Raw genomic sequence first — 14,452 nt, 5'->3', positions numbered from 1 at the left:
TTATTTTACCTGGATATTTTCATGGGGGCACATCAGGACTGCCTATGCATAGGGCCCGGGATCTTGTGCAGCGCCCCTGCCATCCATACAAATCAGAGTGATTTCCTTGGAAAGAGAGGCAGCAGCGGGTGGCTGGTTGAGCGTCCAGTGAAGCATCAGTAAGCAACCAGCCGTGATCATCAAGACATGTTTTCACTCATGACAACGTTGTGATCTATAGAGGCTCATTCTGCTTATCTGTAAAGAAACAGTTTGCATTTTCCCCCACAATGTACTGTATGTTATATCATCACACAATCTTTCTCTGTCTCTCTTTGTTTCTTCTTTATTTTTTTTTCTTTAACGTGGTCTGACAGACAGTCACGCTCCCGACAAATACCAGTGAAGACTGACTGTCGTTTGTAAAGTAATCTGAAATCATTGTTCCTAAAATGGTGATGGCATGGTGAAAAAGACAAAATTCATTGCACAATGAGTTTCATCAGGTGAGCTATCTATCTGTCTTTCACAACCATGCTTCCTGCCTTGTGATTTCCACAGAAGGCTTAAAGACCAACAGTGTATTTTAATGATAAAAAATCTGATTAATGCAACTGGGGAACACTAAAAATATCCGTTCCAAAAAAGAAGGTAATTCTCACAATAAGGCACTGGAAAGGTTCTGTTGAAGCATGCTGATTAAATGTTGCTAGAGCATGTAGATGCAAATTTCATGAAGGCTGTCATTTGTCATCTAACCTGAGCTCAATACAAACTATTTTTGTTGTAGAAATATCAGTATCCAGTCCCTTGTGGTCAGGAAGCATTAAAGTTTCACATCACTTTATATATCTATATATATATATATATATATATATATATATATATATATATATATATATATATATATAGGTTTAAGCTTTTAAAGTGAATTTTGTGGCTGAAATTTTCATTCATACTTCCTTGATGGAGCTGTTTGATAATGAAGACAGCTTTGAATCAGCTGAAATCATGTACTCTGCAGCCATAGTCTTGTGGTTAACATGCATTAAGTAATGCATTCACTGTAAAAAAAAAAAAAAAAAAAAAAAAAAAAAAAAAAAGACGTAAATTCACAGTAAATTACTGGCTACTAGTTGCATTACTTTCACAGTTATTTACTGTGGTACAAAATAATTGAGAAATGACAGCTGTATACTGTGACCACACAGTAGTTATTCCATATTTGGCAATATGCTCCTTTTGAATTACTGATTTAGCTGTGAAGTTAGTTAATGCCATCAGATTCCTGCGATTTAGCAGTATTCTGCTGTAGAATTACAGTGTAAACTGAAATAGTAATGCAAATCAGTGGCCAGTAATACGCTTTTAATTTACTGTAAAATTTATTAATTAAAAAAAAATATTGTTAATTTTATTAAAAAATTTTTTTAAAAAACATTTATTTTGCAGTTTAATAAATCCTGTCTAAACTTTCCAGCAAAGAGGTTCAGATGATCATGCTTCTCTCCACTGAACCAGGACACACTATAGAACATATTCAAGGATCATCCTACTGCATGACCACAGCTTAACACAAAGCCAGAGTTTGGTTTGTCCATTCTGGTGTTGGAGCATTACTTACACACTAGACTGACATCCATTCAAGTCAATGAGTTTCCCGATCAGAGTACAGACTTGCTGGTTGATATGTCCTCACTGCCTCTCTGAGTTTGTTTGTGCTTGTCTCTCTAGTTTCTTTCAAGTGGGATGAAAAAGGTGTCAGTTCCCAGTGACCACCTTCAGTGGGTCACTGCTGTTGCAGTACAGACCAAAAAGGTGACCGAACAAGGTGATATTAACCCTAACCATTTAAATAACAGCAGCTTAAAAACATTTCCATCACAAACACACAGTCAAGAACAGTCCTGCAACAAAGTAGAGGTGTGTGATTAATCCAGGCAGAGCATTTGCACACAACAGTGTTCATCATTTTATATGTACTGTTTGCAGAGGAAGGAGGATCGGGATCCTTTTAAAAAATGCTTCCTCTCTGGTCTCCAGCACAGAAACAAATGTTGAATCTGCAACACACCACTTGTTTGAGGGGAAGAAGCGGGGTCGTCATCGCTTGGCTGCTGTGGTCCTGGGCGTCTCGCAAAATCACAACACATCCAAACATTCCTTGTTTAACCCACCAAATAAAAACAAGCCCTCCAGGACAAGATTATGTAGAAATTACCTTTGATAAATTCCAGAGTGTAAGAATCATCTTCAGCAAATTTCAAATTGAAATGGCAAAAATGGCAGCCAGAGTAGTTATGAAATCAGCTTCTCCCTCCAATGTCAGCATCCATGCCCTCAACTTCATTGTGTCACCTGAAACAAAAACAGATATACTGCTACTTACTGTTCAGAAAATAAATCAAGATTTATTTACTTATTTGTTTAAGAAATTAGAGTGAAAAATTTAGTGTGGTGGCATACTCTAACTACTGAGTTAAAAAAAAAAAATTGCAATCCACCTTATTTTTCAACGCAGACATAAGCCATTTTCTGTGAATGTGCGAGACTTCCGGTTCATTAGCCGCTGTAGGAAAATAACGAGAAGAATAACAAGTAAATGGTAAAACTGTTTGCAATACAAACCAGTGTGTTCATAAGGAAGATAATACATTAAAATAATATGGTAAGACAACACCAGTTTGCAAGTTTAAGCAGCAAAACATGCTGCTTACAGCTAAAAATAGCTGGAAGCTATGGTGGCCGTGAAGGGCAGAACAGATTACAATTCTGAAAACAAAATAACAAATTACAAACGCAAATGCAAATCTAAAAAACAAAATAACAATTCAGAAAACACAACAACAATTCAGAAAACATCGTAAGTCAGAAAACACAATGACAAATTCGAAAACAAAATAACAAGTCAGAAAACACAAAGACAAATCAGACAAACCGGAAGAGGTAGGTATAGTTTGAAACAGCGCCATTGGTTTGGGATTACTCACCACTGACTGGATGAGACATCTGTCAATCAACGTATACAGAAAGAACAAGTCGAAAAACAGCAGAGTCCTGGTAAAAAGTTCGGAGATGGTCTTAAAATAGCTCAGTTTAAATGTATTATATGAATCGTTCTTACTATGGAATAAAACGTACAAAGTGTCTATATATACTTTGTCCAAATAACCTGCCCAGTGGTGCAGGTGCTTAAGTGTGCAGTTGACTTTTTAACGCGATCGACCCGGGTTTGATCCCACCTTATGCCAAACTTTTTTTCTCCCTTTTCAAATCTCGTATCACATCGTAAAGGCATTTATTTTCAATAAAAAAATAAGGAAATAATCAAAAAGGTGAAAATAAAGTATAGGGTAGGGTTAGGGTAGGTGTAAGTAGGGCTTTATTGTACCAATAAGGTGGCATCCATTTAATAATTTGAATTAAAATTATAATTTACACTCAATACTTTATTATTGCATACTGTTTATTATGTACTACAATACTGAAGAGCAGATAATTGCCACTATTTGCAACACGTAGTATACATAGCAGAAAATCCTGCTATTTTAACATGGTGTAAATAGGAATTTGCACTTAGTATAAATAGCATATTGCTAAAAAAAACTGCTATTTTCACTTAGTGTAAATACAATCGATTGTTAATAAGAGATTTGAAAAGGGAGAAAAAAAAGTTCGGCAAAAGGTGGGATCGAACATGGGTTGATCGCATCAAAATGCCAAGAGAACTCACTTAACCACCTGCACCACTGGAGCTGATAAAATCTCACTGCCAAAATGCTAATAAGGCAGGTTATTTGGACAAAGTGTCATACTTCATATGTTTTATTTCATAGTAAACGCAATTCATATAATACATTTAAACCGAGCTACATTAAGACCATCTCCGAACTTTCTACCAGGACTCTGCTTTTTTTTGCTGGTTCTTTCTATATCTCGGATTTGTCGTTGTGTTTTCTGACCTGTTATAATGTTTTCTGAGATGTTGTTGTGTTTTCTGACTCATTATTATTATTATTATTATTATTTTTAATTTGTCATTGTGCTTTCTGACTTGTTATAATGTTTTCTCAATTGTTGTTGTGTTTTCTGAATTATTTAGTTTTTTTAGATTTGCATTTGCGTTTTTAATTTGTTATTTTGTTATCAGAATTGTAATCTGTTTTGCCCTTCAAGGCCACTGTAGGAAGCAGATGAGATTGGATGCCAATAAAACTTAAAAAAATATTTGTATTTTTAAAATAAGGTGAATAAATTCTAAATGCTGAGCCTATGTGTGGTAAAAAGTAGTTAATGTTTTTTGATGTGTATAATTCACAATGTTACATAACTAATCACTTAACAGTTTTGATATTACAAATCTGTCATTCTCATAATAGACCATTAATTTTCTGTTTTAAAACCAAAACAGTTGCAAATATAGGCCTTTTTTAAAACATTTTTTCAAAGCCAAATAATTCAATTCTGAAGTGATAGCAGGTCTGAATCGTTTATGTTGACTACAGGCAGTGGGGCAACCTTTTTGTTTACATTTAGATCCTTTAAATGAAATGAATACATCATTAGTATCATAATCAGAACAATTCTCACTCTACAGCAATGTATTTTTCCAGAAATGATGATCAGGTTACTTAAGATAATCCACAGACCTTATTGTGAGCAGTTTCATGTAGAAACTATCTCTAGAAAGAAAACAGTTCCTTCATGAAACTGCTCACAACAAAGTTTGCTCTGCTTAAAGAATGGTATTGTTTGATTCACACTATTAAGACATGTTTTCACTCATGACAATTTTGTGATCTATAGAGGCTCATTCTGCTTATCTGTAAAGAAACAGTTTGCATTTCCCCCCACAATGTACAGTATGTCATATCGTCACACAATCTTTCTCTGTCTCTCTTTCTTTCTTCTTTCTTTTTTTTTCTTTAACGTGGTCTGACAGACAGTCACGCTCTCGACAAATACCAGTGAAGACTGACTGTCGTTTGTAAAGTAATCTGAAATCATTGTTCCTAAAATGGTGATAGCATGGTGAAAAAGATAAAATTCATTGCACAATGAGTTTCATCAGGTGAGCTATCTATCTGTCTTTCACAACCATGCTTCCTGCCTTGTGATTTCCACAGAAGGCTTAAAGACCAACAGTGTACTTTAATGATAAAAAATCTGATTAATGCAACTGGAGAACATTAAAAATATCTGTTTCAAAAAAACAAGGCAATTCTCACAATAAGGCACTGGAAAGGTTCTGTTGAAGCATGCTGATTAAATGTTGGTACAGCATTCATGTAGATGCAAATTTCACGAATGCTGTCATTTGTCATCCAACCTGAGCTCAATACGAACTATTTTTGTTGTAGAGATATCAGTATCCAGTCCCTTGTGGTCAGCGAGCAGTGAAGTTTCACATCACTTTATATATATATACTGTTACTGTGTTGTAATTTTAGAGGATTATGTAAAACAACATGAATTCCTTTGGCTCACAGGTTCCTGCAGAGTTTAAAAAAGTATTTCACTTAAGTAATTTGTAGGTCTGGAGAACCTATGGGGAAAAAAGAGCAGAGTATGGAAAATATTTTGACTATTTGCCCCATTCAGTGTTCTAAAATATAAAATTAAGAATTTCTAAAAAATAAATGTATCATACAAGTAGGAAGATTTCATGACAAACATTTAGTGAATGAATTAATTTAAGGCTAACATTTTTATAATGCAGAACTATTTTAAACAAGTCTTTTTTGAACTTCACTAAACAAATGTGCATGTGCCACACAAGCCAGCAAAAGTTAAGGAAGCAAACATGAAGGCCTAGTAGAAAATGTATCTGTATTTAAGTTGATTATTAGCCTATACTCTTGACTGAGAGCTGGTTTGGTTTTTGAGAGACGGAGACACACAGAGACAGCAACGCGACTGTTTGATTGGAAATCGTGCTGTGCTGTTTCATTCATGTATCATATCGTAGCCTATAAGGTTTAAATCATTGCCTTTTATATTACACAAAGAGTAGAACGTGTATGATGTAATATTGTAGGTAATATTAGGCCTACTCTTGCCAAGCTCAGATTTCTGAGAGATGCACGGAGTGGCAACATGTTTGATTTGCACTCTTTTCATTCAGAAAGTTTACGTTCATTCACTTCACACACTCATTGAGTGAATTTAGAGGATTTTGTAAAATATTGTGCTGATCCCTGGCTCACCTGTGAATCTAGCAAACACCAGACTGTGCTGCAGCCTCAGCCGAATATTCAGGCAGAATTTTTCGTTATCCGTTATTCGTTTTTGAAGCCATTATCTGTGCCTTTCCGAATAAGGTATTCGGTTTCGGGCACACCCCTAATATATACATATATATATATATATATATATATATTAGGGGTGTGTATGTGTGTGTATGTGTGTATATATGTGTGTGTGTGTGTGTGTGTATGTGTGTGTGTGTGTGTGTACCCTCACTTATTTAAGAAGCACCCTCAGTGATTTGATTCTGGAGCCGGGCCTGCTGATACAGTCTGTGCTTCATGATTTTACAGTTTTAAGTTGTCTTTCTTTTATTGAATTATTAAAAAGCATTGCAGTTTGTCCTGTTCTCGTTGAAATTACTTTATGAGAAAGATTCATGTTATTGGGATAATTCAATTTTTGTAGGTATTTTTTATGCTTTACATTATTACATAACAAATATTATTACATAACATAATTCGTAATATCGTCACAACTACTGTTACCATCCATCAGGGGCGTCGGACTGGGGGTAAAACCAGTACTGATTACCAGGGCCCCAAAGGAAGAGAGGGCCCTTGAAAAGTCTGGAATATATTTTATTTTACCTGGATATTTTCATGGGGGCCCATCAGGACTGCCTATGCATAGGGCCCGGGATCTTGTGCAGCGCCCCTGCCATCCATACAAATCAGAGTGATTTCCTTGGAAAGAGAGGCAGCAGCAGGTGGCTGGTTGAGCGTCCAGTGAAGCATCAGTAAGCAACCAGCCGTGAGTCATCAAGACATGTTTTCACTCATGACAACGTTGTGATCTATAGAGGCTCATTCTGCTTATCTGTAAAGAAACAGTTTGCATTTTCCCCCACAATGTACAGTATGTTATATCATCACACAATCTTTCTCTGTCTCTCTTTGTTTCTTCTTTATTTTTTTTCTTTAACGTGGTCTGACACACAGTCACGCTCTCGACAAATACCAGTGAAGACTGACTGTCGTTTGTAAAGTAATCTGAAATCATTATTCCTAAAATGGTGATAGCATGGTGAAAAAGACAAAATTCATTGCACAATGAGTTTCATCAGGTGAGCTATCTATCTGTCTTTCACAACCATGCTTCCTGCCTTGTGATTTCCACAGAAGGCTTAAAGACCAACAGTGTACTTTAATGATAAAAAATCTGATTAATGCAACTGGGGAACACTAAAAATATCCATTCCAAAAAAGAAGGTAATTCTCACAATAAGGCACTGGAAAGGTTCTGTTGAAGCATGCTGATTAAATGTTGGTAGAGCATGTAGATGCAAATTTCACGAAGGCTGTCATTTGTCATCCAACCTGAGCTCAATACGAACTATTTTTGTTGTAGAGATATCAGTATCCAGTCCCTTGTGGTCAGGAAGCATTAAAGTTTCACATCACTATATATATATATATATATATATATATTATATATATATATATTTTATATATATATATATATATATATATATATATATATATATAGGTTTCAGCTTTTAAAGTGAATTTTGTGGCTGAAATTTTCATTCATACTTCCTTGATGGAGCTGTTTGATAATGAAGACAGCTTTAAATCAGCTGAAATCATGTACTCTGCAGCCATAGTCTTGTGGTTAACATGCATTAAGTAATGCATTCACTGTAAGAAAAAAAAAAATGACGTAAATTCACTGTAAATTACTGGCTACTGGTTGCATTACTTTCACAGTTATTTACTGTGGTACAAAATAATTGTGAAATGACAGCTGTATACTGTGACCACACAGTAGTTATTCCATATTTGGCAATATGCTCCTTTTGAATTACTGATTTAGCTGTGAAGTTAGTTAATGCCATGAGATTGGATGCCAATAAAATTAAAAAAAAATATTTTTATTTTTAAAATAAGGTGAATAAATTCTAAATGCTGAGCCTATGGGTAAAAAAAGTAAATACAGTTTGCAATGGTGTATAATTCACAATGTTACATAACCAGAGGCGGATCTACGGGGTGGCAAAGGGTGGCAGCTACCACCCCTGGGATACAGTCTTTCCACCCCTGTTGCCACCCCATTTATAAATCAGATAATATTTTTTAAGTATATTTTATGTTCATAGCCTACACGTTGAAGGCCACACCAAACTCCTCTCAAACAGAAATCGCCGATTTAGAATCCCCTCCCCCTCACAGTCACAATGGTTTCACCCATCACCAGCACGGCAGCGACCCCCCGCGAAATTTCACCAGCAGTCAGTGGCAGGCAGCAGGGCAGCCTGGGCAGGGTCTGCAGTACGCAGTGTCTCGGAGAAGAGAGGTTGATAAGCAGTTAGCAATGAGTTTATAGGTAACTTTGACACCAAGTCGAAAAAGTCCATAAGCAGACAGTTAACCCTGCAACAAACACATTGTTACGTTATTTACATCCGCAATACTTTGTTGTCTCATCGATTTATTCTATGATCGTAAGGTCAGATAAGGGTCTAACGTTAGTCTATCTTTTTGTGTGTGTGTTTTTAAACTACTGCTGTCACAAAATTGGCATGCATCCACTTTCCGACCATCTATGACTATCCAATTTTAAAAAATGGTCGACATGCCAAATTAAACTCAGATATCTTAGCGGTGTCATAAGATGGTGATGCACAACTTAAATCCAAAAATAATGTTTGACTAAAAGGGTACTTCACAGAGTCTTTATTGAATCAGAGGGAAATGTTTTGACAGTCATGGTTATCATTGCAACAATCCTGCATTATAATCTTGTTTTAATCCAGATAACCTAAATCTATTGATGGCTTATGTTGTATGACTAAATCTGTCCATGTTTCCTCAAAATTCACTAGAAGACATCATTTGAGGGGTCTTTTTTTTTATTTTTTTAAATCTCCTGGGGAGCATACCCTCAAACCCCCCCAAGAATTGCTTTTTCACACAGTACAATTTTAGTATAGACTACACAGACTGTTGATAGTGATTACACAGAGAAAATTGGAGATGAGAGAGCTCAGTCTGAAACACAGAACGTGGAGGCAGGACGAAATTCACAGTATTGTACTGTAACTGCTCCGCCTACATTATTTTCACAGTAAAATTCCCAAATATGGTATTATATTGTGAATATCACAATAAAAACTTGTATAGTGATAATAATGTAATTTACTGTGAAATATTACAATTGCATGCTGTGAAATCCCGGAAATATTTTACAGTGTTGAGCTTTGATGCTTATGTTGGCAATAAGAAGTCAAATCTGGCATGCAACAATTTCCCAATCCTTTTATTCTCGCTCTAATTTCTAATTCCTCACCTCATCGGGTTTAGAAAAATAATATGAACAATACTTTATTATTAAGGTGTTTTACCACCCTTTGCCTTTAATTCAGCTTCCAACCTTCCTAAAATAGTCTCCTTTAAATATTCTCCAGTCATCTATCAGAACATCTGCCAGTTGCTTTAGAGATGTTGTAGAAGCTGTGGTCAGTTTTAGCAAGCCGTTTTGTAGCATTTTTCTTTAAATGTTAATGTGCTCTGCTGACCCCACCCCTCTCTTCCGAGCCACTCTCAGAAGCTGCATCCCAATTCATAGGCTACGTCCTTCGAAGTGTGCATTTGAAGGCTGATTGTGTCATGGCACCGCGATGAAGGCTGTGCCAATTCAAAGGTCGCATCCTTCGAAGGCTGCATTTGAAGGCGATTACATCACTGAGGCGCGACGAAGGTTACCGCCAAATCTTCGCAGCCTACCCTATCCCAGAATTCATAGTGTGCCAGTGACGACGGGACTTTTATTCAAACAAAATAGCGAATGACAGTTCTGTGGCTTAAACTAATAATACCACTTCTTGTATTTATTAAATCAAGGGCAGAATTTGATAATTCCTTTACTTGGGACAAAAACTCTGCCATTGTGGCTCAGATGTAAGGCATTACCCATATGTAATATTTCCACTAGGACCTCTTGTGTTCACAACAATTAGCCCTCACCCATAAAGCCCACAACAATAGGACAAGTAAGCATATAAGTCTACTTAATAGGTAGACAAGTCCTTTACTTCTATTTTTATTTTATTTTTATTATTATTTATTTATTTTGTAGTGCAGTCCTGCAAGATATGACTACAAATGTTTTAGGCAAAAACTTTCAGTAACTACTACTATTTGTGCATTGAGGAAAAAATGCATGCATTTAAAACCTTAAGTATTAACCTTCATAATATAAGTAAAAGTAGCCTATGTATTCTGCAGAGGGAAAAAAACATTACATATGGTGGTCTTGCATTAATATTACGGCTGCACTACAGTATACTGTATGTCGCATATATATGTTGCATACTATGACAGCTGCCATTGACGAGCGGCTGTAACGTTTGTATGTTAACTTTTTATATTCAGCTGCTTAAAATGAAACAGGGTTGAAGACCATTCACCATGGTCCATTTATGTACATAATAATCCATAATAGGATAAACAGCATAAAATCACATTTTGGTAAGATATAAGTCGACATTTATTTGCTTATATTTTGTATTTTTTTCATGTCATTACAATATTAAAGTAAGTCGAAACCCAATACTTACATCTAAAGTGTAATTCGGTAATTAAAAGTCAAAAACTAACAATTCAGGCTCCAGTTATTTTCATTCTCATTAACAAATAACATCTATGGCAGCTCTCTTCTCGCACTGTTGCTACGCGACAGGAGCAGCAATCGGGAACACCTGCTGGTTCAATTAGGAAATCCTACAGATGTCGGGAGTAAATGACGACTGCTATGTTCATTTACATCCAACAACAAAACACCTCAATCGCTTTGGAGACATTCTTGTCTACATCTGCTCTGGTGGTGAAACAATGGCAGACTGATGACGGCTCACTCAGGGTGGGTCTAAGGTAAGACGCCAGTCCAGTCTGTGCTGAAACGCTACTGTCAATCAAACTATTGTGGGAGGGGCCTGTTTGCGTGATGTCACAAAGACAGGCATCTGAGATCGGCTCGATTTGAGAAAGGGGTAAATATTTTAGTAGATTTAAAAGAAAACACTGGTTGGATTTTTATCATTATAGGGTGGTTGTGTACACACACTGCCAACACACATTTCAGTTTAAACAACTTATAAAAGCGCATGTAGCATCCGATGACCCCTTTAAAACACTAAACAATTGGGCTTTTAAGCTTACAGAAACATCTGCTAAAAGGTCACTGCTACACAATTTATACTACACTGATATACAACCTAGGGAATATAGAGATCAAAAAGATAATTGCAACTTTAGTTTTTTCACTGTAGCCTATACAGATGTTATTAGAGTGTTCACATTATTTTGTCCATCCCCACTGTATACTATGGCATGCTGTGAATTAAAAAGGCCAAAAATACAATCAAGTGTCTCTTTCTAAAGTGAACAGAATTACTAGCATTGCTCACATTGCGCGTTAGAGATTTGAGCATTTTTGGTTAGCATGTCTTCATTTATGAATACTCCAAGTTGTTCACACTTCAAGTTACCAAGGAATTACGTGTGGTTAAAGGAAATATAAGAGCAATAGACTGGATGGTGACTGGGCAGAGTTTAATTCATGATGCACAAACATACATGATGCATTGACAGAAAGAGGAAGAGAAAGAGAAAGAGAGAATTTTCTGGAACTTCCAAGATCTCCTGCTTTTTTACTATAAAGCTTGTTACAGCATTTGAGTCTGCATATGTGCTTGCATGGGTGTATCTTAGCATGTAAGCAAGTGAATGTGGGCGTTTAAGTGTGAAATTGTGTTTGTCAGTGTGAATACATGTGTAGACGTTTTCTTCCATGCTTCTGGGAGCTGTGACTTTCCTTGTCTGTAATATGGTGGTGTTCATGCTTTAAATGTGAATACTGTTAAATATGAAGACTTCATAAGTCAGTTTCTGGTTCAAATTCAGCAGCATGTTAACTCTGTTCCTGTGAAAAGACTGTTTCTGATGAACCAGCAACTCATGTTTTAACCCAACCAAGAAAAAAAAAGGAACTTTTGGCTTTGAGGTTTTTCAAGTGTGTATATGCACTTCAGTAACGAGAACACAGCCTCAAACACACACACACACTAGGCAAGCATACTGATTTGAAGTTGACTGCAACAGACCAAGTTAAACTCACTTTTATCTAAGCACTGATGAATGGAATGTTTACAAGCCTTTCTTGATGACAGAAATACAGGTAAGGACTTTTTAAAACAAGTATATGAAACTCAATAATACACTGATTCTTTATTGTTGTTTTTTTTTTCTTTTTTCAGTGTAGGCTTTGAGCTATTAAAATTATATATAGTCACTGACTTAAGTCAAAAATATATATAGTATGAAATGAGTAAGAGTATGAAATACTATAATCAGTTTTGAGCTTCTGATATTAACAGAATTATTAGGAAGTATATAATTTAATACACTAATATTTATTATCATTTAAGTGAGTTAATGAAATAAAAAAAAAAAAAAATTCAAAGAGATAAAAGGACCTCAGCCTATGAATAGACAAAACGTTTTGGGATTAAAAATTACACACACATACACACACACACACACACACACACACACACACACACATATATATATATATATATATATATATATATATATATATATATATATGTATATATATATATTTATATTATATTTATATATATATATATATATAGATAGATATATAGATAGATAGATAGATAGATAGATAGATAGATAGATAGATAGATAGATAGATACTGACTAATCATATATAATAATAATAAAAAAAACCTAAACAAATTAATTAATTTAAAATATAATTTTGATTAAGTGATCATGAATTGGTAATCTCACAATTTCCAAAAAAAAAAAACCTGATTTGTAATATATTTGTTGTATACGCGTATCTGTACACCTCCAAATCAAAAATAAACTTTATCCTGATCTTTATATGGATCAAAGATCATCTCAATCTATGTTTAAAGCAGAAAACTGTGTTTGAAAACTGGAAAAGGGAACCAATCATAGATAAATTTAAACGTCTGGTTTGGGAGCTCGAAACACAAGAAAAGAAAAACCCTGCTATGCTATGTTTAGCAATACCCAGATTATTAACTGATAATCAGAAACCAAAAAGAATAAAGACAGATACAATCATAATCAAATTTTTACCTAAAATAATAAAAAACGTTAAAAAAAAAAAAAACTTAATCTTGCTTTTAAGCATAAATAAAGCTATATTTATTGTATTGTGCCTAACACAAGAATAAAGACCAAAAAAATAAAAATAAAGATATATTACCCAAAAACAAGTTACCAGTGCATGCAGAAGTCAAGATTTTTATAGGGAAAACACAGTTTATGTCAGTGTAGGAACAAGGGGTGAGGTAAAACCTGTTTTTTGTTTTTTTTCCCGCCCTTTCAGTGAGTTCACTCACCTACGTTCATGTATGTACTTTACCGCAGCTAAATATAGCACACCTACCGTACGCCGTGCAACCTCTAAATGAAAGCGGAAAATTAAAAACAACATAAAAACATAAGAAACTGAACTAACTTTTACAAACTAAACAAGTTTTAAAGTCAACCAACAGAACGTGTTCTGTGTGACCACATCACTTTCCCCCAACGCCCCTCACCGTCTTTTAAGCTTAGGGAAATCCCTTTCTTCACAGTTTCCTGGCAGTTGTGAGAAATGTAGTGCGACATACAGTACTACGTCTGTTTTTACGCTGCATAGCTCCATTAGTGGGTTACGGGTACATGGTTAGATTCAACCCAGAGGAGTGGTTTTATGTACCGCTATTGAACAAAACCTGCTGCATGAAGATCTACTGTATTTTTTAAGATGTGCACCTGTTCCCTGAAGTGCTTCATTAAAAGATGGATTTTGAATTCTTTATTGAAAGATGGATTTGGGGGTCACCATGCTTTTGTCACAGTCAGCAATATAATATATGCAACATTGTGCAATGTTTCTTTCATTTTAAGATGCTTTGTGAAACTTTCAAAATAACTAATATTTTTAAAGTGAAGTGTGTAATTTTCTGTGTTAAAACACTTCTAACTCTAGACACAACCAATGATAAGTGTTTGATATGAAACAATCTGTTTGTCAGACCAGTGGTAGACAGGAGGAGTGTTCAGGAAACATGCTTGAAAACACTCTTTATATTTACAGTTTTGTTTGGTGGCACAGAAATTACTTGAGACACACTTCACCTTTAAAGGTTGCTAAGTTTGCATCATGGAAATGCTTTCAGTTA

General features: G+C 35.3%; 1 long non-coding RNA gene across 1 annotated transcript in view; it reads right to left on the bottom strand.

Moving 5' to 3' along the window:
* Positions 1–876: 876 nt before the first annotated feature.
* LOC122138047 overlaps positions 877–14,452 on the bottom strand; it is a 43,502-nt gene continuing 29,926 nt past the window's right edge. The window contains exons 4-5 of the long non-coding RNA XR_006155280.1: positions 2,484–2,548; positions 877–2,337 (exon numbers count right to left, since the gene is read on the bottom strand). This is a non-coding gene — a long non-coding RNA (uncharacterized LOC122138047). The remainder of the gene's footprint in view (positions 2,338–2,483; positions 2,549–14,452) is intronic.

This window comes from Cyprinus carpio, chromosome A3 (assembly GCF_018340385.1).
Source record: "Cyprinus carpio isolate SPL01 chromosome A3, ASM1834038v1, whole genome shotgun sequence".
Taxonomy (NCBI): Eukaryota; Metazoa; Chordata; class Actinopteri; order Cypriniformes; family Cyprinidae; genus Cyprinus; species Cyprinus carpio.
The sequence above is the reverse complement of the archived record's forward strand: the minus strand, read 5'-3'. Positions and strand labels throughout refer to the sequence as shown.